We start from the raw sequence: 25,955 nt of genomic DNA, 5'->3' as shown, positions 1-25,955 counted from the left end.
ATTGTTTACAATTGTTTGCAGAAGTAGATAAAATAATCAAAGCCTACAATTGTTTGCAGAAGTAGATAAAATAAGATAATTTTGTTAAACGTGCAAAAGTCCAATAAAGGACCACAATGTTGGTCAACGAGATTAAAAAAAATAACTTAACTTAAATATAGTGGGAATGCGAAAACATCTCTTAACACAATTTGCCTATAGGACAATCGATTTATTTGAGGTCTTAAATGGATACTATATTATGATTCATATAGGAATAATATGATGATTTACAATAGAGTAGAGTTGAAGTTATAGTGTGCATCGTCATCACATTCTTCAAAGATACCAAAAGCAATGTTAGTAGGACCACACCACCTTGCTTGTTTGTTGCTGCATAACTCCACACCTTTCAGGGAAAGGGCTTATCACATGGGCTTATCACATGTTTCACAGTAGGAAAATAACACCCAACCTTTTACTCTATTACTAGTGTATGCTGCAGGATACACAACCTCTTCAATAGGGTATGGATGTCCCTATGATTATCATAAATCATAACAATTCTAGTTTCATACCCAAATCATAAATCATAAAAAACAGTAGTTATATTCATCTATTAGAATTATATTCATTGTGATATTTTCTTCAATAATTTCTAGTACTAAAATATATTTCTATATTTTAATCATTTGAAAGAAATACTAAATTCCTTATGTATTTAATACCAGAAGAGTATAGATGTAAAAGATATTGAATATAATTTTTTTTAAAGATAGGATAAGAAATTTTATAATCATAAAGACATTTTTAAAACACCATTCACAGTGAATCTAATTCTATTGTTCACATTTGCATAGAATTAGTAACAAATATTTATGGAAATAAGACTCAAACTACTTCATAGTTTAGTTACATAACTACCACTTTGCTAGAATGGACTAAGATGTGGAAGAACTTTGGCCTTCACAAATGTTGTTGATAGTAGTACTTGTACTACCCAACAAATGTGTTAGATTTGATTGGAATTTGGGAATGGAAGTAGAGCCCAATAAAGTGTCTCTATTGTTTTGCAATGTGCTTAGAATTCCCAGCATAGTAGGTCGTCCTTGAGGAGATTCATTTGTGCAAAGCAAGCTCACATTTATCAGTGAATTGAGACAATTGCTAGATCCTTATCTTCTTCAATGCATCTAATAGTCCTCCTCAATATGGTAAGGGGATTGAAAAAATATCCGAATGTGCATAATATAGATGTGTCATCATGGCGACTTTTATTTCTTTATATATATTCAAAATCTTAGTCTATTATTATCTTTTCTTCGTTATTTGTTATTTTATTTATTTATGTATTATTAGTATTTCATTTATTATTATTATTATTATTGATATTATTAATATAGGGCATTACATACTACCCCTCTTCAAGAAAATTCATCCCAAAGTTAATATATTTATTTATTATTTGATTTAATTATTACCCCATGTTTGCCTAACACCCTCTGATGAACTAGTATACCAACAAGAATCGAAAGTTACATTACAACATGGGGAAAACTAGAGGAATCTAAAGTCTCTTTCCCAACTTTAGGAATTAGGAATACAACCTCTTTAGTTTATATCATGGCACCAAGACTCACATAGGGGCTTAGACCTCATTTGCCCCAAGGCAAGCATTCGGTCTAGTACTGAGTGATGCTCGACATATCACAACATTGGCCCAAATCCCTCCAAAACCAACTAAGGTACATAGCCTCAGGAATCGAAGTCCTTACACCACTTGTGTACTTTGGCATCCCAATCCAATTTTGGCCACTTAGCCTCCTCAAGATGGTCCCATAGCTCCTCAAGAGCTATACATCAAGAGTTATACAAGAAAACAAATTGGCATATGTTGTGTTGATTTATTTTTTCCCCAACCCATATGGTTTACACATTCTCCCTCATAGGTATGGGCTCTCACAAGATCATCAAATAAATCTTCCCTTCGGTTCGTTTTTGGAATTCGTGTGAATCACCACATCTCAACATGTAGCCAATGTATTCATTATAACATCATAATAAAATAATTCACATGCCAACCCTTGTATTCCATGACGAAAATATAAAATCATTGTTATCAAAACATTCTGAATAGTAAAAACTTCATGCTCATGCATGTCCTAATATATGAATTCTTTAACCACACGCTTCACATCCTGAAATACCATCATAATAACTGGAAGCACATGTCAATATATCCTCATATCATATCATCATAATTATGAGAATCATACTTATCAAATAGAGATCACTGATATGCTATAGCATTCTCATCATGATTCATCAGGAAAACCAATCTCATTTTCTTATATAAAAAATGAATACTAATGATGAAATACACTTATTCAACATCCCTCTAGGATCAGGTTATCTATTAATACTATTAGTTTCATGTTTTCATCAAGCTTATAATGTATTTTTCAATAGTCTTTTCTTGTTCCTTCAAGTAGAAAGTTGACAATTTAACAATAGGTCAAGTCATTTAAGTACATCGTTACAATTCAAGTGAGTCTCATCATCTTCAACCTAAATTTCTAGTCATGTTTTTTTCCCTCCCCAAGGAAATTTAGTGAATTCATCATTAAGATGTTATTGGTTGTACAATCATTCCTTAAATAATCAATATCAAAATTAAAACTTCATGATCCTTCTCAAGGTCTCCTTATAAAACATGGAAAATTTTAAAGGCTAATATTCATAGGTGGGCTAATTTTCATGATTTTTCAAAAAAAATTATTCGTCAAATTTCCATTTTCTCTAAAATTTATTTGCCCCCATTTTATAATATACAATTATTTTACTTTAAAAGTCACTAAATTTTTATAGAGAATGATACAAAATCATTAGAAATGTGAATATTTTTAGAAAAATATATCCAAACATTGTACACTTTGCATGTTAGGGACTAGTAAGATTTGCCAAGATTTCTAAACATTAATAAAAAATTCCTTAAAATTTCCTTGTTATAAAATTTCTTTCAATATTCATTCTTATGCTTCAATTGTTATCTTTAACCATTTAAGCCTTTGAACATTTTCCCATTTTATCACTTGTCATCCCTAACCAATTACAAGTTTTCATAACCCCCTATCTTGTCATTTTAAAATACTATGAAATTCACCAATCACTAGTCTATATCTTTAATAGACATGTCTCTTTGAGAAATATCTCAAATTTATGTTTTATCTTCTTCATTCCCAGTATAAAGGAACTCATAGGTGTATCACTACTTAATCTAATGTCACTATACTTCCTAAGTAGTACCTTAAATTAACCTTCATCATTATGATGATCATTTAGCTACATTAGTTGATTGAAATTATTCTCTTCTTGATAAAAATTGTCCTTATTTAGACCTTATAGTGATCTCATTGGGTGCTCCATTTTTGGAAAAGCAATTTTGGAAAATTTTGAGTAGGTTTTGATCGGAAAATGGTTGTGCGGGAGATCACTGGAAAAAGTAAAATGAATGGTTGAAACAACCAAATGCCAAGAATCATAGGAAAGAGGCACACAAGATAAATGAAAATGTATTTACGATGAAATATGAAGAGGCCTCCAAAGAAGTATAAGATCACAAGAGAAATGAAAAGGAAACTATGATCGTATTTTCAGAGGCTACCAAAGAAGGATGGACACACTAGAGTTTGAGGGAATCCAAGGTGATCAAGAACAAATAAGTGAGCGAGATCACAAGAAGAAAAGCTATAAAACCCGAAGGGGAGATGGCAAAAAAAAGAAGAATATTGGGAGTCTATGACGAAATGTTTTGTTTCTTGAAGACTTCCTTGCTCTTTATGATCTCTCTCTCTAAATTCTATTATGTGACCTGAACCAATAGCGATTAATGTTCTTTATTGTGATGAAGAGCATGTCATGATGTAATGATGTAATGATCTAGCCGTTAATGGCGTTAGAAAATAAAAAAATAAGAAATATTTTCTTTATGTTGATAATTACGTGTGATATTCTTATGTTCTTATCAACTTTCTTGTGTTCTTCTTTTATCTTAGTTCATCAAGAAATTATGAAAACAATAGAATAGAGATCAAAGGCACTAGATGTAGGGCGATAACCAGGGAAAAACGCTTTCTAGGGGAAAACCCATTCAACAACTCTTCTTTAATAGTTTCACACGATAATCGAAGACTCTTGACCTATACACAAAATTCCTCCATAGCAAGTCAGCCCTTTCTTCCTTTTGTAGGCAATAACGCTTTCAGCAATAACTTCAACCTAGTAGAAACAACTTGCAGCCACAACCAAACTTTGATCTAGCAGAACTTCGACCCAGTAGTAGCCCAACAAAATCTTCAACCCAACGATTAGCCCAACAAAAACATTGACCCAACAGCTAGCCCAGCAAAAACTTTGTCCCAACAAAAACTTTTTCCTTCCAGCAAATAACCCAATAAATCCAAATGAGTGAGAGAGAGACAAACCTTGAAACTTTGATCTTCCTTCTTCCAATGACTTTCCTCCTTCTTCTGCAACTTCACAATTTTTCTGCTCTTCCTTTTAGATATCGAACGTGTGAATGTGAGTTTCCTCCGAACAAATTGAACTTCTCCAATACATATGCTTTCAGTGAGATTGAATTATCCTATTTGAGGCCGACTTGATCTCCTTGAGGCTAACTTGGTGTGGAGGTGACAAATACCTTATTTGACACAATAAATATTTTTACATGATTCAAAATCCCAAGGGTCTCTTTAAATGGACAATGACTCTAATGAATTAGTATAAATCCTATAAGTCCTCAATGGGGACTTTGACTTAAAACAAGATGACCCAAGCATGAAACCCTTGCTTTAAGAAATCATAATAATAATAAATTATTTTTATTTCTTTTTATAAATATATTTCATTATGACTCAAATACAATTTATGAAGAACGAACCTTGTTACCTTCTTCAACACTCCCTCTTAAATAGGGAACTATTCATACATACATATACAAGTACATGGAATATCTCAAAATGCATGAACCATCAATATTTTAGGAACTTACGGTACCACAGACTAGATTCTTGACTAGAGAAATATATCTAGGTGGGACTACGATGGACTAAAGCTTTCAGCCTCTCTAGGTACCATTAGGCTTACTTTCTAACTATCACCTTAGGGAACTAGGTGTGTAATGTAAGGTCTGAGCTCTATGACAAACACCTTAGAAAATGTATTCTAGGATATGTGTAGAGATCGAACTTAGCAAAGGTATTCCTCATCATCTTCTTATAAAACATGAAAACTTTCAGTGGACATGGGTGCTAGGCTATCAGAACACAACTTTCATATGCCAAACATGTTTCCAGATAGGACATTTGCATAATTCTTTTACACAAGAAATAAATGTGCCAAAAAATAAAAAGAGGTAATCTCTTAAGCAAAGGGGATAGAAATTCCCTAAAAATTTAGAAGATGAAAAAGAAGAACCTCAAGGAAACTCATCCAAATTTTGAAGTATAGTCTCAACATGGAAGTTAGTTAAATGGTGGTGAAGGTGATAGGTCTGGATCAGTGGATGTTACCCAGAATGCTACTGAATCAACATATATCATATTACCATAAAAATAGAAAGTGGAATTTACCAATGGAAAAAGATTCAAGAGGCATAAAAGCATCTCATGTATCTCAAAGCTCAGACTTAGAAAAATATATCCCACTATAGACAAATGGTAATCAAATAGAAATAGTAAAAAATTCCAATCATTGTGTTTGGTGAAAGGCAGGGGGAAGAAAGGAAATAAGGGGACTTATGTACAACTATTTTATTACACCTGTGCAAAGCTTGTAACTGGATATCAAACTGGCAACCACGGATGTGTGGAGCTTTCTGCACAAGCATGTAGAATGGGTGTATTCATATTTAATAGGTTATTTTTGTAATGAATGAAGAATATTGCTTCTACTTTTGGCATTAGTAATTAGGGGATTTTGGAGGTCTAAAATGGGCCTCCTACATAAATTATAAAATATTAGTGGAAATAATAAAATAAGATTAGATTACATCATCAAATTTTAGAGGGAACTTGTAATTTCAACTTATTTCCCTATGGGTTTACTCAAATTTCAAGAGGAAACATTCGTTGGATGAAGAATTTGATTCCTCATCCAACGAGTACCCATGCTCATACTTTTGATGGACTTGCTACATGAAAAATGAGAAATACATGAAAAACATGATTGCAATCATGTTTTTTCATGTATTTCTCATTTTTCATGTAGAAGGGTCCATCAAAAGTATGCAACATGGGTACTACTTGGATGAGGAATTAAATTTTAAATCCAATGAGTACTCTCGCCCAAAATTTGAGTAAAAACTTAGGGAGATAAGTTTAAAATACGAGTTGGAAAAGTAGTTTTATTATTTTATTATTTTTAATCTTTTTACTTTTTTGCTCAAAAAATGGTGAATCATCCCCAATGGTTGACATCATCATCTTTAATCATATTGGTTCTTATAAAGTTTATTTTGATTGTACATTTGTCTTAGAAGGCTCTTTTGTGACCTCAAAATTCCCCTAATGGCTGATAGCAACACTTTTTCCACTTTTTCTTCAAACCATTATTAAATAAATAAATTGTGGTTTAATGTTGTATTTGTATGTTAATTGAAGTTTCATGCACCTCCACACATTGGTTTGTGCAGAGATGCAGGGTAATGTAAGCCTTCACACAAAATTATTCTCTTCAAACACGTGTCTTCACTTTTTTGACCTATAAGTGATCTTGCCTTATCATTTTGATGATGTTCTCAATCACTTACATGTGGATTTTCAAGTTATTAATTAATTTAAGGGTATATGCATGGATTTGGGCTACACTTTTGCTGCGAGTGCGCCTTGTGGGTAAAAAGCCTTTTTAAGCGCTTAGTCGAATAATATCTAAGCTCTCGAACAAGCTATTTGAGGGCTTAAAGATTTCTCAATTGAGCATTAAAACAAATTCTCGATCAAGATCCTATGTAACCCAAGGATAGGAGCTCAATGGAGCCATTTTTTTGCAATTCCCTACAAATACATCTTGGGAATGAAAGTGAAAAGGGTGGCTCAATCGAGCCTTAAAACACGATCGAGCTATGGGATTGATCCAGCTTTAAAGCTCAATAAAACCATTTCTTAGCCACCTTAAGGCTTGTCGATCAAGCTATTTGATCTTTTACAACATTTTGTAGCCTAGCAGACTTAGGCCAGAATTTGTCCTTAAGTGGTAGAGTTGATCATGTTTGATTCATGAAAGAATCCTCTATCCAATAGCATATGAGTTTGACACTTTCAAATTCATATGGTATTTTTCATGTAATTTTTTAAACATAATGCTTGAATTGTGTGTAGAAATTTGATATAAATTGCAACTTCTCAAGATTTCACATTGAAAAAAAAAAAGAGACACAATTCTACTGATCTATGGAATGACAATCACAATTTAGAACAACATGCATAGACATGTAATAAGAAAAATCATAAATACACAGTGATTTGTAGGGGAACCTGTTGAGGGCCCTGAAATCGGGTCAACAACAAGGGGGATACCCACCCGGTCGGGAACCTGGTTGGCGGCTCCTTGCCCGTTTGGTGTAGCGGGTCCGACTGGGGATAACGGGACCAGCTTCCCGATCTAAGGGGTGTATGTGTGTGTAGGGTTTGATTATGCTGTTTCTTTGAGAACTTTTGAGAGCTAATTTAAATCTAACTCATGATTTGACTATAAGCTGCTGAAATCTAATGAAAACAACATATGCAATCTACGCTAACCCGGGGTATATCTTTTCCATCATGCGATCTAAAAAGATTTCATATAATAACTGGTAATGAAGATTATTCAGCTACTATAAGAATATAAACCATTTAAGATAAACCATTCTGCATAAGAAGTTAAACAGGACAGTTGTGGACTGCATATCGCATGATAAATCATTCATATGTCAAGCATGAACAAATGACTCCATTGTACAAAAGTGCCAAATGGTAACCACACATTTATACATTAACATATAAATAACATCAGCTGTATATCACTCTAAGCAAATAAGTAGAAATTCATCAAGAGATAAAAGTACCATTTATGACTGATTTTTACTCACAAACTTCAAGCAATAATGATTTACTTCTACTTACTTCTAACACCTACTAAGAGTACAGAAATGCAACATCAGTAGCAGACATTAAGATGCAAATATCAATAAATCCGATCCTTCCATTCATCAAAACCCCCTCTGAGGTGCAGAAATGCATGTTCTGAGGACAAGTTTTTTGACAAATTTCTGGACCCTTCTCCAATGCAATGAGAAGGGTTAAAATACTATGTCCTAATCCTAATAATAGTATTATTACAAAATTAAGGATTCGGTTTTCAAACGACCGTCCTTTTTCTAATATAACTAAAACAAAAAGAAACAACATTCTAAATAAAACTACTTGTGGACTTGGTCTTTGAAGTTGCATGTTTCTAATATAGGCTTGAGAAGAGTCGGCTGGCTAATTTCCGTTCTGAGCTGGGCTACGAAAACGGCATCTATAAGAGTTGGCGCTACCTTCTCGGCTGCGTTCATGATACACTTTACCGTCATCCATTGGCTATGTGGTTTAACCAGGTACATCCAGTAACTTTCCCAATTCAGTCTAGCCAGTGCTTGGACAGCTTTCCCTTTTGCCTGTGCCTTTTGCCTCCATTCTGTCTCCAGTTGCAACTTGTTTGGTAGGTATCCCCGGGGTGGTCTCTGAAATCAAATTGGCCCTGTGTAAATTTTCATTTACACAGTCGATAAGAATACTTGCCTGTGTCGCTGCTGCCTCTGCTGCTTGTTCTGCCTGCGTGATCTGCTCGTCCCATTTATTAAAGAGCATTTCTTTATGATTTTCATTAATTCTAGGTGCTCCTGCTCTTTTTTCCTTTTCATCGTCTTGCCAAGTCAGATACTCTGTCACTCTCTTGTCGTTCTGATCATATTCGCTTCGCAATTCCACCACCTGACTGGTGATTTTGTCGCTTAGCTCACAGAAGTGCCTCCACTGTGATATTTTACGCCCCAATTCTTCTTGTTGCTGCAGTAGTTGCTCGTTCAAGCCGATGGACTCTGAAATAAACTCTGCAAGCTTAGGTTCATCTCTGTGTATTTCTTGCTCCGCCTGCAGTTGTTTTTCTTTTTCTTCAAGTCTTTTGGTAGCCTATTTGCATCTGTTGGAATTCTTCTTGGAGCTTTTCGAGCTGTCTGGAAGCTTCATTGTTTGCGTTGGCTTGCTGTAACTGTTGTTGTAGCAGTTGTATGTGATTTTCTCGTTCCTTTAAGAGCTGCTGAACTTCAGAGGCCTTGTCAATAGTTGCAGAAGCATACGCTCCTGCAATTTGAGACAGCTTCGTAAGATTTTCTGTAGGATTATTACTTGGGTCTTTCCACAAGACGTCTAAATGTTCAGCGTCTTGAGACAGTGCATTTTCGAGCTTTCTTTTCTTTCTTTGTCTTCTCACAACTGCTTTGTGCTGGGGACTGTAGAACACATCTAGCGGGGGAATTTCTTCTACGTTAAGTAGAAGTTCCGAGGATGGAGTGATGGAGAGATCTTCTGCTTCTGTGGTAACGCTGACTATGGTTGGAGCAACTTCTTGCACCTCCTGTGTATCGTTCACGGGCGTCTTTGGGACTTGCCCTTCGAGGTTGATTAATTCATTGAAGGACTCCCACTCTTTATCTAGCTCTACTGTGACAAGAGGAGCTTCGATAACCGGAGGGGGAACATCTCTTGGTGGCGAGGTGATAACTTGTTGCTGAAACATTACACTGGACCGAGCTGTATCTTTGACTGCTTCTTCGTTAATTCTTTTGTCATGCACAGATTCTTCAGGATGTTCGGAACCTTCTCGCGCGGCGTTGGACTTAGATTTGGAAGTGCTGGAGTTCTCGCTGAGGCTGATGCTCGGAGTTGGCTCTCTAGTAGGTATTCGTAGCCTTTCTAGTGGAATGCTGGCCAGCCTTCTATCTCTATATGATGTGAATTTCTGGAGTTCACCTGGAGATAACCTTGACTGAGCTTCTCGCAAAATCTCTTTGAGTGAGCTCTTACCCTGAAAGAGATCGTCAAACAAATCTTTGTGTCCGACGAACACTCTTATCTTGACGTTCGTAGTAAACTCTTGGGCAACTTTATTTGGGTCGAATGGCCTCATTGGGAACTTATATAATTGAAGGCACGTCACGTTTTCCACCTCATCAAAAGCGTGTCCTGCATCGAATAAAGAGAAGGCCCCACAATTGACGGGAAATTGAGGCCAAATGGCCTTTTTCTTATCTTTTAATTCTTTGGTTAAGCCGCCTTCAGAGCAGGTTTGATAAGCGATTTCTCGAGCCAAAAGCCTGTCTGGGACATACAAGGGTAGGACATGTGGAGGTACAGTGCTTCCATAAACTCGAATGTAAGTAAACCATTCTTCCCCAAACCATCTTGCGATGGAGATGATGTCGGTCTCGGCTTCGGGAGAGCACCTTGGGGGGTCCATGGCAAATCTGGTAAAAATGAGGGGCAAACTGGGAATCCCACAAGACTTTGTGATAGACGTGAATAGGCAACGGGTCTTGGGTAGTCCATTTCCATCCCATAATGGGGAAATTAGATACAAGGCAAACAGAATCCATAACATAGGCAGCCAAATAGAAAGGAGGATAGACCCTTTGAGAAAAGGATCTTTTGGACCTGTAATTAACCACAGCCGTATATAGAGTATCGGAAAGAATTTTAGCCCAATCTACTAAATCGGCATTTGTGGCAGCGTCGATTAATGGCAGCCACTCAGATGAAAACTTGTTGATATCGGGCATACCAAACAACCTACACAGCATGGATGCAGCAAAACAATATGGAGAAGTAAGGGAACCAGTGCTGTACATACCTTTCTTATCCTTCTTTAACGGCTCATCTCTTCTAGACCATTCTTTAGTGGTGTCCGATAGATCTGGGTTCTCCATTGCGAACTTCCTAAGAAATTCTGCATTATAGGTTGCTTGCGGTTCGGGGAGATGGTACATTAGCTTCAGATCTTGGGCGGCGAAAGATCCCACGATCCCATGTCCCTCAATCTTGAATTGTCTGTTGTTTAACTCTGCATCATCCAGAATCCACTTGACCATATCTGTGTATGGTAGAATCTTAGGCCTTGCCGCTATTCTGTGAAGGAATGAACATGCTAGGTCTTCTAGGGTTGCTTCAGAGGAGCGTGGTGCACCTGCAACGGCAGTCACTTTCATTATTCTCGGCTTCTCCTCTTCTAATAGCCTGTACATGCCTTCCCATGTGGAGATTCCTGCATCTCGATTGCAGGCTGTATCTGTGTATAGGGGCGCCATCTCCTTGGTCTTCTCTCTTGCTTCGGAGCTCTGAGCCTTGTTCTTCTTTCCCATTTTTACTTTGTGTTTCTTTCTGAGTCGTCTTTGCACTTTGTTCCTGCAGATTACAAGTGAAATGGAATGTCCGATTAGAAAGGTGATGGGAGAGTTTTAAATGCAAGAGATAAATCAATTACGCCACCTTACGTGAAGCAAATATCCAACAAGGCACGCGTCTTTAATCCTCTTAATGACTGACAACCAATTTACTTACTAATATTAAAAGCGCATGATTTCAGGTCAGGTAATGGTAAGTGGCTTTTCCTTTGAAAGGCGCGCCCGGAGGATTCGTACTAAGGTGATTTTATGATTTACTAACGTACCCTCGCATGTCGCATGATCGCAATATCGCAGATCACAAAACTTAGTGCTTGCCAAATCTCGTCTGGCTTGTTTATGCGATATGCGATCTAGCGATCGCAATATCGCAGATCGGCGAATTTCTTGGCTTTTCGTTATGGACATCAGTATGGTGCGATGCGATGTCATTATTAATCATGAGGGTGGCGCGTATTTTGATTTTTAGAAGAGTAACGGAGATGTTTCCCATCTTTTTGCATACGCGACTTTAAAAGACCTATCGTCTTCCATAGAAAAATATCTAAGATGCCTTTTCTAAATTATGATTTGTAACTTCAAAAAGAAAGTCTAGCTTTTCTTAAAATTTTTATCTAAGGGTCCCCATTCATTCGGTATCATGATTTGATACTAAATGAAAAAAAAGGGGGGGGGTGGGGGGGGGGTTGTTGCTGGCCACAACAATTGGCGATTCACTTGGGAGAACCAGTTATCTCTGTTATTTCTATTGACGCTTTTTTAAAAACTTCTGAAAATTTTAAAAATCTTGAACTTTATTATAAAAAGATAAGACAAATGAGACTTCAAACTGCCTATGATGTTTCGTTTCAAACTCTTTCCGTTTCAATTATTTGTACACCCAGTTCGTCTTTGCATCTAGATCAGCTGTTACTTGGTCTTTGTAAAACCTAAAATAAAGTCTTCTCTGTTTATCAGTTCTTTAGTATGCTCCTTAGTCGCAGGTAGAGCCTCTGCTGCCAGCAGGCATCCATAGCCTCGACAGGGTTACCTTTTAACCAGCAATGATCCTTTATCCTGCTTGAGGTTATTCGCAACATTCCAGAGAAAAATCCTTTTTACACACTTTTCCTTTTTTAATTCTCTAAAGAACAATGTCTTGGTTTGGTGGCCAAATTATGACACAGTCATTCACTTGATTTACACTTTTGCTGAACAAGCCGGCTCGTGATGAGACCTCTTGTCTTTTGATTGCAACAATCTTAAGTCGTTGCCCTGTTTTGATAGACAGTATTGGCAAAGTCAGCAAGTTATAATATCTGTGATCATGATAAGCCAGCTCGTGATGAGACCTCTTATTCTTTGAGATATAGTGTTTTTCTTGGGTTGTTTCTCTGAATGCTATAATTTCCTTTTAGCAGGGAGGAAGTCATTGTTTTTCCTTAAGAAAGTTCTGGACGACAATGATAGGGCGATAAAGGCTGTTTTGACAGAGAATACTTATCTTAAGATTGATACCTTTCATTGTGTTGACCTAAAACAAATCCTATACTGAGATAGCTTTCTTTAAAATTTTGGAGTTTGAAACTATCATCATATATGGGTTGAAGTTCTAATGATAATAAAGATCAAACTTTTTAAAAGATTCGCTGTTGATAGTAGCAGAAGTTCCAAATTTTAAACAGAGACAAGGTATCTTCAGTAAATGTCAAATGTCTTTGAACCAGAACAAACATTATTATGGAGGAAATTAAAAAGGAATGATAGGCAAATATTTTCTGAGGTTATGAAGAGAATATGTATAGCTTTGCCTATCAGTTATTAAAAACAAAAACCTAACTAAACTACTCCTACTCCTATTCTAACCATATACAGGAAATAACTATGTGAAATGATATTTCCAATGGAACCATCTATTCATTTTTATCCCTAGCCGAATGAATCTTCCAAGCATTAATAAAAAGAATCGAATTTTTCTTGGATCGTAATTGTTGGCTAAGAAATAAAAACACAGAACCTCAATTGGAATTCTGGCTGATTTTCTTTTCTTATGCAAAGTTGTTTCCAACTGGGTACTTATTGGGTCATAAAAATCAGAATGAATTTCAGTTGTGAATTGATGATGTCGCAATAGGGAAGACAACAAGTCAAATTGTGGACAAGATTTTTTGATTTCAATGACTTGTAACCTTTTATCTGTTAATTTCGAATTTTTTGTGATTTTGTTTGAGAAGAAAATTCTCATATGTAAGTCGCTAAAACATAATCTATCCAAAGTTTGAAGATTTGAAAAGAAATCCGATTTTGTACATAATGAGTTTGAGTGAGAAAGGAATGATTGGGAATTTATACAAATAGTGTTACAACACGACTGGGCTTTACTTGTAACATCTTGTTTTTCACAAAAACTGGCCAGGTTTCGTGAATAGGGAACTAGGTCGTGATTACAAACTGGGATGGAGCTTTCCTCATGATACGAATCATAGATCGGGGTATTACCTGGGATAGTAAAATCATTTAAGTGATCTTCTACTTCGAGATGAGGGTGGACTGACATGATTTCTGATTTAAGATGTCCTTTATCCTCGGACCCTAGTTAAGTTATCTGAGAAGACCCAACAACATTATCATTGTCAAAGTAACTATCACAAAAGACTCTACAGATTTCCCTAGGTTCCTCTTTTTCATTGTATGTTTTCTGACAAGGGAGGTCAGGAAATTCCTTTTTATCCTTGATCGAAAGCTGTGTTAATGCAATCTCTTTAACTTGAAAACCTAATGATGAGTCATTTAAATAACCCTCTGTAGTTTTTGAGATATCTTGAATATTAAGAGGGGAAAGGTTGTCATCACTAAAAACATCAGGATAAAGAGAAAAATGTAAATCTGGAACAATGCATTTAAAAACATCATAAAAGAAACTTTGTTCATCAGATCCATCACAGATGATGGGCTTTAGATCATACCTTTTTGCGCTGATACTTTTTGAAAGAGAAACATTTGATTGATCTAACCTTGGCATCTGCATTTGTTGACTTGAAATGATATTGTCAGAGTCATCTTCTGTTTCCAAGGTAATTTTGCTTTTAGCATCTTCATCTCTCTTTTCTGGTAGTAGAGCATGCATGACTCCCAGGCTTTGTAGATTTTCTTCATTATGGATGCTTTGTGTATTTAACTTGGAATGATCATTCATATTAGAAGAAAAGCTAACAAAGGTAGAATTAATTTCTGATTGGTCAGACACAGGAGGTAGGAAATACTCATCGTGATCTGAAGATTCTTCGTCTGTGAGCTCATTTTCGAGATCATATTGTAGGCATTTAAGATGAAATCGCATATTGAAATCCCTTACGGGTTCATCTTGTTCTCTAAGATAATCGATTTCATCATATACCTGGTCGTAATCATAACAATCAAATTCCAAGATGAACATCTTAACGAACTGGTCCCAGCTGTGAATTGATGCAACTGGGAGGGTTCTGCACCATTTTGTAGCTTCTACTGTGAAGGTAAGAGTAAAAATCCTGCACAAAACGCCTTCATCAATTTTCTGAGTATCAGAAGTTGAAACCTTTTGTATGAACTGAAGGGCGTGATTGAATGCGGAAGAGTTTTTCTTACCATTGAACTTTACCTGAGACAATAGCCTTACCATGTCCGGTGGAATGTTGGAAGAGGTATGAACATAGATGCAACTCCAAATAGGAACTTCATGAGTAGTCATCCTGTTTCAAGACTTATAATTCGAAAAAACATTCCAACAGGTATTATGCTCAGGCCCTCCTTCTAGCGCCAAATATGTTGAGGGCCCTGAAATCGGGTCAACAACAAGGGGGATACCCACCCGGTCGAGAACCTGGTTGGCAGCTCCTTGCCCGTTTGGTGTAGCGGGTCCGACTGGGGATAACGGGACCAGCTTCCCGATCTAAGGGGTGTATGTGTGTGTAGGGTTTGATTATGTTGTTTCTTTGAGAACTTTTGAGAGCTAATTTAAATCTAACTCATGATTTGACTATAAGCTGTTGAAATCTAATGAAAACAACATATGCAATCTACGCTAACCCAGGGTATATCTTTTCCATCATGAGATCTAAAAAGATTTCATATAATAACTGGTAATGAAGATTATTCAGCTACTATAAGAATATAAACCATTTAAGATAAATCATTCATATGTCAAGCATGAACAAATGAATCCATTGTACAAAAGTGCCAAATGGTAACCACACATTTATACATTAGCATATAAATAACATCAGCTGTATATCACTCTAAGCAAATAAGTAGAAATTCATCAAGAGATAAAAGTACCATTTATGACTGATTTTTACTCACAAACTTCCAGCAATAATGATTTACTTCTACTTACTTCTAACACCTACTAAGAGTACAGAAATGCAACATCAGTAGCAGACATTAAGATGCAAATATCAATAAATCCGATCCTTCCATTCATCAAAACCCCCTCTGAGGTGCAGAAATGCATGTTCTGAGGACAAGTTTTTTGACAAATTTCTGGACCCTTCTCCAATGCAATGAGAAGGGTTAAAATACTATGTCCTAATCCTAATAATAGTATTATTACAAAATTAAGGATTCGGTTTTCAAACGACTGTCCTTTTTCTAATATAACTAAAACAAAAAGAAACAACATTCTAAATAAAACTACTTGTAGACTTGGTCTTTGAAGTTGCATGTTATTAATATAGGCTTGAGAAGAGTCGGCTGGCTAATTTCCGTTCCGAGCTGGGCTGCGAAAACGGCATCTATAAGAGCTGGCGCTACCTTCTCGGCTGCGTTCATGATACACTTTACTGTCATCCATTGGCTATGTGGTTTAACCAGGTACATCTAGTAACTTTCCCAATTCAGTCTAGCCAGTGCTTGGACAGCTTTCCCTTTTGCCTGTGCCTTTTGCCTCCATTCTGTCTCCAGTTGCAACTTGTTTGGTAGGTATCCCGGGGTGGTCTCTGAAATCAAATTGGCCCTGTGTAAATTTTCATTTACACAGTCGATAAGAATACTTGCCTGTGTCGCTGCTGCCTCTGCTGCTTGTTCTGCCTGCGTGATCTGCTCGTCCCATTTATTAAAGAGCATTTCTTTATGATTTTCATTAATTCTAGGTGCTCCTGCTCTTTTTTCCTTTTCATCGTCTTGCCAAGTCAGATACTCTGTCACTCTCTTGTCGTTCTGATCATATTCGCTTCGCAATTCCACCACCTGACTGGTGATTTTGTCGCTTAGCTCACAGAAGTGACTCCACTGTGATATTTTACGCCCCAATTCTTCTTGTTGCTGCAGTAGTTGCTCGTTCAAGCCGATGGACTCTGAAATAAACTCTGCAAGCTTAGGTTCATCTCTGTGTATTTCTTGCTCCGCCTGCAGTTGTTTTTCTTTTTCTTCAAGACTCTTTTGGTAGCCTATTTACATCTATTGGAATTCTTCTTGGAGCTTTTCGAGCTGTCTGGAAGCTTCATTGTTTGCGTTGGCTTGCTGTAACTGTCGTTGTAGCAGTTGTATGTGATTTTCTCGTTCCTTTAAGAGCTGTTGAACTTCAGAGGCCTTGTCAATAGTTGCAGAAGCATACGCTCCTGCAATTTGAGACAGCTTCGTAAGATTTTCTGTAGGATTATTACTTGGGTCTTTCCACAAGACGTCTAAATGTTCAGCGTCTTGAGACAGTGCATTTTCGAGCTTTCTTTTCTTTCTTTGTCTTCTCACAACTGCTTTGTGCTGGGGACTGTAGAACACATCTAGCGGGGGAATTTCTTCTACGTTAAGTAGAAGTTCCGAGGATGGAGTGATGGAGAGATCTTCTGCTTCTGTGGTAACGCTGACTATGGTTGGAGCAACTTCTTGCACCTCCTGTGTATCGTTCATGGGCGTCTTTGGGACTTTCCCTTCGAGGTTGATTAATTCATTGAAGGACTCCCACTCTTTATCTAGCTCTACTGTGACAAGAGGAGCTTCGATAACCGAAGGGGGAACATCTCTTGGTGGCGAGGTGATAACTTGTTGCTGAAACATTACACTGGACGAGCTGTATCTTTGACTACTTCTTCGTTAATTCTTTTGTCATGCACAGATTCTTCAGGATGTTCGGAACCTTCTCGCGCGGCGTTGGACTTAGATTTGGAAGTGCTGGAGTTCTCGCTGAGGCTGATGCTCGGAGTTGGCTCTCTAGTAGGTATTCGTAGCCTTTCTAGTGGAATGCTGGCCAGCCTTCTATCTCTATATGATGTGAATTTCTGGAGTTCACCTGGAGATAACCTCGACTGAGCTTCTCACAAAATCTCTTTGAGTGAGCTCTTACCCTGAAAGAGATCGTCAAACAAATCTTTGTGTCTGACGAACACTCTTATCTTGACGTTCGTAGTAAACTCTTGGGCAACTTTATTTGGGTCGAATGGCCTCATTGGGAACTTATATAATTGAAGGCACGTCACGTTTTCCACCTCATCAAAAGTGTGTCCTGCATCGAATAAAGAGAAGGCCCCACAATTGACGGGAAATTGAGGCCAAATGGCCTTTTTCTTATCTTTTAATTCTTTGGTTAAGCCGCCTTCAGAGCAGGTTTGATAAGCGATTTCTCGAGCCAAAAGCTTGTCTGGGACATACAAGGGTAGGACATGTGGAGGTACAGTGCTTCCATAAACTCGAATGTAAGTAAACCATTCTTCCCCAAACCATCTTGCGATGGAGATGATGTCGGTCTCGGCTTCGGGAGAGCACCTTGGGGGGTCCTTACCATATATCATTCTATATAGGGGCAATATAAGCCCATGGCAAATCTGGTAAAAATGAGGGGCAAACTGGGAATCCCACAAGACTTTGTGATAGACGTGAATAGGCAACGGGTCTTGGGTAGTCCATTTCCATCCCATAATGGGGAAATTAGATACAAAGCAAACATAATCCATAACATAGGCAGCCAAATAGAAAGGAGGATAGACCCTTTGAGAAAAGGATCTTTTGGACCTGTAATTAACCACAGCCGTATATAGAGTATCGGAAAGAATTTTAGCCCAATCTACTAAATCGGCATTTGTGGCAGCGTCAATTAATGGCAGCCACTCAGATGAAAACTTGTTGATATCAGGCATACCAAACAACCTACACAGCATGGCTGCAGCAAAACAATATGGAGAAGTAAGGGAACCAGTGTTGTACATACCTTTCTTATCCTTCTTTAACGGCTCATCTCTTCTAGACCATTCTTTAGTGGTGTCCGATAGATCTGGGTTCTCCATTGCGAACTTCCTAAGAAATTTTACATTATAGGTCACTTGCGGTTTGGGCAGATGGTACATTAGCTTCAGATCTTGGGTGGCGAAAGATCCCACGATCCCATGTCCCTCAATCTTGAATTGTCTGTTGTTTAACTCTGCATCATCCAAAATCCACTTGACCATATCTGTGTATGGTAGAATCTTAGGCCTTGCCGCTATTCTGTGAAGGAATGAACATGCTAGGTCTTCTAGGGTTGCTTCAGAGGAGCGTGGTGCACCTGCAACGACAGTCACTTTCATTATTCTCGGCTTCTCCTCTTCTAATAGCCTGTACATGCCTTCCCATGTGGAGATTCCTGCATCTCGGTTGCAGGCTGTATCTGTGTATAGGGGCGCCATCTCCTTGGTATTCTCTCTTGCTTCGGAGCTCTGAGCCTTGTTCCTCTTTCCCATTTTTACTTTGTGTTTCTTTCTGAGTCGTCTTTGCACTTTTTCCTGCAGATTACAAATGAAATGGAATGTCCGATTAGAAAGGTGATGGGAGAGTTTTAAATGCAAGAGATAAATCAATTACGCCACCTTACGTGAAGAAAATATCCAACAAGGCACGCATCTTTAATCCTCTTAATGACTGACAACCAATTTACTTACTAATATTAAAAGCGCATGATTTCAGGTCAGGTAATGGTAAGTGGCTTTTCCTTTGAAAGGCGCGCCCGGAGGATTCGTACTAAGGTGATTTTATGATTTACTGACGTACCCTCGCATGTCGCACGATCGCAATATCCAGATCGCAAAACTTAGTGCTTGCCAAATCTCGTCTGGCTTGTTTATACGATATGCGATCTAGCGATCGCAATATCGCAGATCGGCGAATTTCTTGGCTTTTCGTTATGGACATCAGTATGGTGCGATGCGATGTCGTTATTAATCATGAGGGTGGCGCGTATTTTGATTTTTAGAAGAGTAACAGAGATGTTTCCCATCTTTTTGCATACGCGACTTTAAAAGACCTATCGTCTTCCATAGAAAAATATCTAAGATGCCTTTTCTAAATTATGATTTGTAACTTCAAAAAGAAAGTCTAGCTTTTCTTAAAAATTTTATCTAAGGGTCCCCATTCATTCGGTATCATGATTTGATACTAAATGAAAAAAGGGGGGGGGGGGGGGGTTGTTGCTGGCCACAACAGAACCCAACTAGAAGAAACCCCTCAAGCCTTTTTGCATTAATCAATTGAATAGAGAAACTATTACAACTGCTAGCTCCAACTCTAAGTTCAATGTACAAAAGAATAATTGTTCTCTATGCTCAATGAAAAACTCTGGACAACACTTAGCCATTTACTTTCCCACCAAGCCTTCTATTTCCTTGTTCAAATCCTAAGGAAAATTTAGCTCCTCAATAATAGGGAAACCCCTATTTCCTTGCGCAATTCCAAAGTATTGATCAACTGCTTTCCTGCAAAATTTTGTACACTCCACTAGTATACAAATAATTTTACATTAGCCTTAATTCCTCCACTCCAGCTGAGGAATTTGAATTCCATACATGAATGATATATTTTGGGTTGCTTGATCAGTTAACTGATAGATCTCTGAGTTAGACTATTGTCTCACTGCACAACAGACCTTCAACTAACTCTATCAATAGTTATAGGTTAGCTAACTATATACAACTAGAAATAACTGAAATGGATTACTAAAATTTTGTAATCACACATGCATAATTGAACTCCAAGCCCTCTAACTCAAATTTACTGAGCTAACTGAGTGACAAGATCCATGTCACATTAGTTAACTTCCTCCGAGTTAGATCTTATACTTTTGTGATCCATATGGTTGAATAATAATATCTTTTGGATTAATCACATCATTAGGATTTGGTCGACGTTTCGAATCAACTAATGTGGTTCATCCTCAGGACACAGGTGAAAAAACCAGTCGATCTTAAGGAATAAATAGCAAGGATGCATTAGGGTTAGGAAATAGTCGTTATAAAATTAGTTAAAAAATATTTAGTTATAAATTAGTAACTTTTTTATATTATGTAACATATATAAAATAAATAATTAAAATAAATAGCCACGAGGATGTATATAAATCAGATGTAAGGAATTCAAATAATTTAAAATTAGAGGTCCTATATTTATATTAATTCGGAAAAAGCCATTGGTGAATAACTTACTAAATTAATTAATTAATGAAAAAAAGGGAAGAAACAGGGGGTTGGAATTAAGAAGACAGGGCTGGAATCCAGCTCTTACTTAATTTCCAACCATCATCCCCATTGAGATTGATAGCATGCTTCTAAATCTCAAATGCATCTCTAAGCTTCCTGTGGTGGAAGTGATCAACCCTAGCAATGACTTTGGAATCTTCGATGCAGATATGGTGCTTAGATTTCTCCGCATGTTCAGCTAGAGTTGATGAGTGGGAATGTTCATGCCTAATGCATGATGCATGCTCTCGGATTCTCTGGTTAATGGAGCAACCAATTTCCCCAGTGTAGGAAACCCCACATGAACAAGGGATCAAGTAAACCCCTTTCATGTCTCTGGGGTCTACAAGGTCCTTAACAAATCTCAGATAATTTCCAATGGTATTGAGAGGTTTGATTGAAGCTAAAACTTTATTCTTAAGAGTATGGGCAATCTTGTCTGTGGTCCCTAAATGGAAGACGAACACTAGAGGAGGGATTCATCCAAGCAGTCTTAACTCTAGAGTCTTTGTGGGCCCTTTGAAAGGCCTTAAGGCCTTGAGTTCTACTATACCCATTATTCTCAAATACCTCAAGAAGATGAGACTTCTCTTGCTCCAAGTGGTTCTCATCCAAAATTCTCAAAGCCCGAGTTGCAAGAGTGCTAAGAACTCCAATTTTTTGCGCAGGAAAATGATGAGAATGAGCATGAATATTTTGTTCCGTTTGATTTTTTTACGAAAAACTTGGTGAGAAAGGGAAGCATCATTCATCCTCGAGAGGAGGATGTTATTTGTCAGGATATTATTCTAAATTCTATTTTTCTCATACATTTTTATTACATACTTTTGTTTTATTACTCTAAAAGCTCATGGTTATTTATTTTAATTATTTATTTTATATATAATAAATAATATAAAACATTACTAATTTATAACTAAATCTTTTTTTATTAATTTTAAAACTAATTTAATAATGACTAAATCTTAAAGACTATTTAATAATGACTAAATCTTAAAGACTATTTCTAGACCCAGATGCATCCTTGTTATTTATTCCTTAAGATCGACTGATTTTTTCACCTTTTTCATGAGGATGAACCACACTAATTGGTTCGAAACGTCGACCAAATCCTCATGATTTGATTAATCCAAAAGACATTATTGTTCCTCCAACTTGTCATGCTAATGTGGAAATTTGATTTACTTAATTTGACTAAGGATAAAGTCAAATTGATCCTTTCTTGCTACAATTTCTAACAATTTGGTGGATAGTTTCAACAAAGGATGAATAAAAATTTATAACATAAATTATATACAACAATTTTTTTTTCAAAAAATATCACTGTCTTCGCTTAGGAATCATCTTCAAAAGGGTATTCTTTGTTTTTCAATTTATTTAAACAATAGATTAAAATCCTAAGCGATCATGTGTTCGCAAAATGCGATTAAAGTATTACTTCGCAAACTTGGAAAAGTAATAAAAAAATATAATTTTTCATAAAAAAAAAAAAAAATAATATGAAAAACTTAGTTCTTTCCGCATAGATCATGCTTGCACATCTTAAAATGTGTGTGTATGTTTGTGTAGCATAACTTAGTCTAAAATGTGTAATTTTTAACACACACACACACACATATACCTTAAGATGTATGTGTGTGTTCGTGTAGCATAACTTGTCTAAAATGTGTAAATTGTATAATATATTTATATATATATATATATATATATATATATATATATATATATATAAGTGACAGATTATACGACACTAATTATTTTTGCAAAAAATAACATTATGACTTGTTGTAGTGGCTGCAACACCCTCCAAACTTTTGGCCTACATCCAATTTTGGAGCCTTCCTTGGTTTTTCCTTGATGATTTCAAACATTCGGGCTCATCCCGTGAGCTCATGTGGAGTCTTTACACCCTCTTTTCTTGACCATTCATCGGTCATCCTTTAACATGTTGGTTGCAATGTCATGCTTGCAGTCTTGTTCTAGCTATTTTCAAGGTTTGACTTCATGTGTACAAGTTGTGTCACTATATAAGCATCTGTCGCACTCACACACGAATTTGTATGAAATTTAGTGCAAGTGTCGTCACAGTCGTTTAACGATCTATCTCAAGTGTCGCACTTGTCACTTGCACCCTTTAGTTAGTCACACTGAGCATGTTGTCTGGTTGGTTTGACGTGTCTTGTTGTTGAGTCATGTTGAGTGTGTGTTCGCAAGGTCATGTATACACGAGTTCACTCACTCACACACTTAACCATTTTTCCAAAGATCTATTGATCGGAACACCCTCCATCTGTCAGACCTCCACTGAGCTGCGCTGCGTAGTCTCAGCCCTCCGTGACCAAGCACTATTGCCCAAAAAAGCACAAAGATTGAGGTTGCCTCCCAGCCAATCTACATTGTGCAATCATGGAATCAACCTTGATGAATTTCACCCAGAACAATGCAAAATTTTCCTAAGAAACTATCTCGATATGCGCTTCCTACAAGCCTATTCATCAAGCCTCCCACTGGTCAACCAGAGAATTTGACTGGGCAGTGACCCTGAGCTTCACTCTTCCCGCAAATTGCAAAAAATTTGTTAGCCTACCTACGTGCATTAAATGAAGAAATAGCACAAAAAAGAGGGACAGACACTTGTTTTTGGTCACTCCACTAGCTCTAGAAATGGTGCAGTTTTGTCAAGAAATCCCCCTGCCAGCCGGCCTGCCACTCCTCCTGAAAATTGCATAGTTTTCTTGGACTGTCCACCAGCTACCTGACACCCCGCTCAGCCCAGAAACTGCACAGACATGTCCTGCATGACTGCCTCCCAGATCTGTGCAGTTTTGGCTAGCAAGCTCATGCAACCCACTCTCAGCCGCCTCTAAAAATCTACGCAGTTTTCACTAACAGTGCCTCCTGCTACCAGCATTGCCTTCCCCGAAAAAATTGCACAGTTCTTCCTCCCAACTAAGCTAGATCCTACAGATGTTGCTGCTTTCCCAAACTGCTCAACCTAGCCTCTCAGTGACCTCTCTGAAATTTTTCCTGATAGTTCTTGGAGCCTCGCATCGCAGCCTAAAATATGTTATGCGTAGTTTTAGAATCTTTTTCCGCTTTCCTGGTCACCTCCACTCGAAAGCGAAAGATGATGCATCATGGTAGACTAGGGGATTTCTGGATTTGATGTCATCTCATCATGAGTGATTGCAAATACAGGTACACGGATGAGACATGGCGCGACGACTAATGGGATGAACAAGGCCCCCATGCTAGGAGACTTGTTTACAAACGGATCAACACATGAAGCATGCCAAGTACTAGTGAAGGGGATACATGCACATGCAACATCAAGTGAATTCCAAGACCATCGAAGACTCTTCACACATTTTCATGCGGAGGTGAAGCTATGATACACCAAGAGCACACTCATCATTCAACAACACTACAGCTCAACATGGACACCACCCTCAGCATGAACATACCAACACTATCATGTCGATTCATGTCATGAGTCGTCTCGGCCACATCACTACTATGGGACATACTGTTGTAATCAATGTAATGTAACGTGGAAGTCCAAGAGACCTACATACAAAGTTGAAGAGTCACATCAGTTGAAGAGTCATGTAAGTCAAACAGTCACGAGGGAAGTCGAAGAGTCACAAGGGTCAAGTTCACCCTTGGCTATATATGCCCCTCATTTCTACATGCAAAAGACTTTTTCACCTTGGCTCCTCCCACATAGCCTTGAGAGTCTGTAGTCTTTTCTTTGAGGAGCGAGCAGTGGCTCCAAAGCCCTGCTATTGGGGTTAGGGATGTATGGTGTATGGATGTGTCTTGGAACTTTCGCTTAATTCAAAAGCCTGTTAATAGGCTAGCACGTTTTCACACGTGTATTGTATTCGATTATAAGACTATTATTTGGGCGCTTGTAATGCATGTTACTTTAACCTGTACTAATATAGTTGAATTATTTCGGTTGTTTTAGTGTGTATTCTGTTGGAAATGTGTTGTATCAGTTATTAACGTTGTCTTGCCCGATTGGACTACTCCATCGGACACTCGACAGATTCATCCTTGTAAACTTGTTATAACGGCTGTCGCACTCGTGTGTACTATTCCGCTGGGTGTTGTACGTGCTATCTCTTCACTTTGTGTTCGTGATTGTCGCATTCGTGTGGAATACTCCACCAGAAGCTGCACATATCCTGATGTGTTGTGCGTCTCTAAATAAATTGGGAATATTCCCTTTCAAATTGAGACTCACTCTCACCCTCTCCCTATGCAGTGAAAGAACTTAGACACAAGTTACACTAAGCACTCACCAGGCACACAAACCTCATTGTTTGAAGACTAAGTATGCCACTCTCATGTGCTGATAAGCAAGACCTAAGGCATATCTTTAAGATAATGGAAACCGGGTCATCATACTAGATGGGACTCCTACACGAAACAGTGTGAGGTCTAGTTGGGACTTCATACCATCGAGATCCCCTGAATGTTGGTGGGTCTAGCACCATCAACATTTTTGGTGCTAGAAGGAGGGCTGCTAGTTGTTTATGGCTGAATGTCCTCTCACCCCCACTCATCAATCATCTGGTCAATGCATTAACTCACACTCCCTCTCACCTACGATAAACTCTGAAGTTTTTTACTCCTCACCTCCTAGACTTGAACACAAAATTTTGTATCAACACCTATGCTCTATTCGTCCCATCCCCAATCAATTTACCAAAGCAGTCAGACTGATCCCAAGAATACAAGACCTTCCATATGCATCAAAGAAGCCAAATACCACTCCCAGAGAATTTGTTGTCTCATTAGTGGAAGAAGCAATTCTTTCCACTCTCGAAGGTCTAGCATAAGCGATTGAGAATGTAGAGGAACCTCCAGTCTTTCGACAGGGAGAACAGGACACTCTAATGATCTTGGGCTTAGGCTCAGGTATAGGAGACAAAGGGGAAGGCAGCGGAGGAAGTGGAGATGAAGACAAACCAACAAACACAGAGGTGGAACCATCAGATTTTGAAGAAGAGGAGAAAGATGAAGAAGAAGAAGACATGGCAAACCAAAACCTGGAATGG

This window comes from Pinus tabuliformis, chromosome 7, assembly GCF_031772625.1.
Source record: "Pinus tabuliformis cultivar Carrire ecotype Pingquan chromosome 7, CPIR1, whole genome shotgun sequence".
Taxonomy (NCBI): domain Eukaryota; kingdom Viridiplantae; phylum Streptophyta; class Pinopsida; order Pinales; family Pinaceae; genus Pinus; species Pinus tabuliformis.
This window is presented reverse-complemented; position numbering follows the sequence as displayed.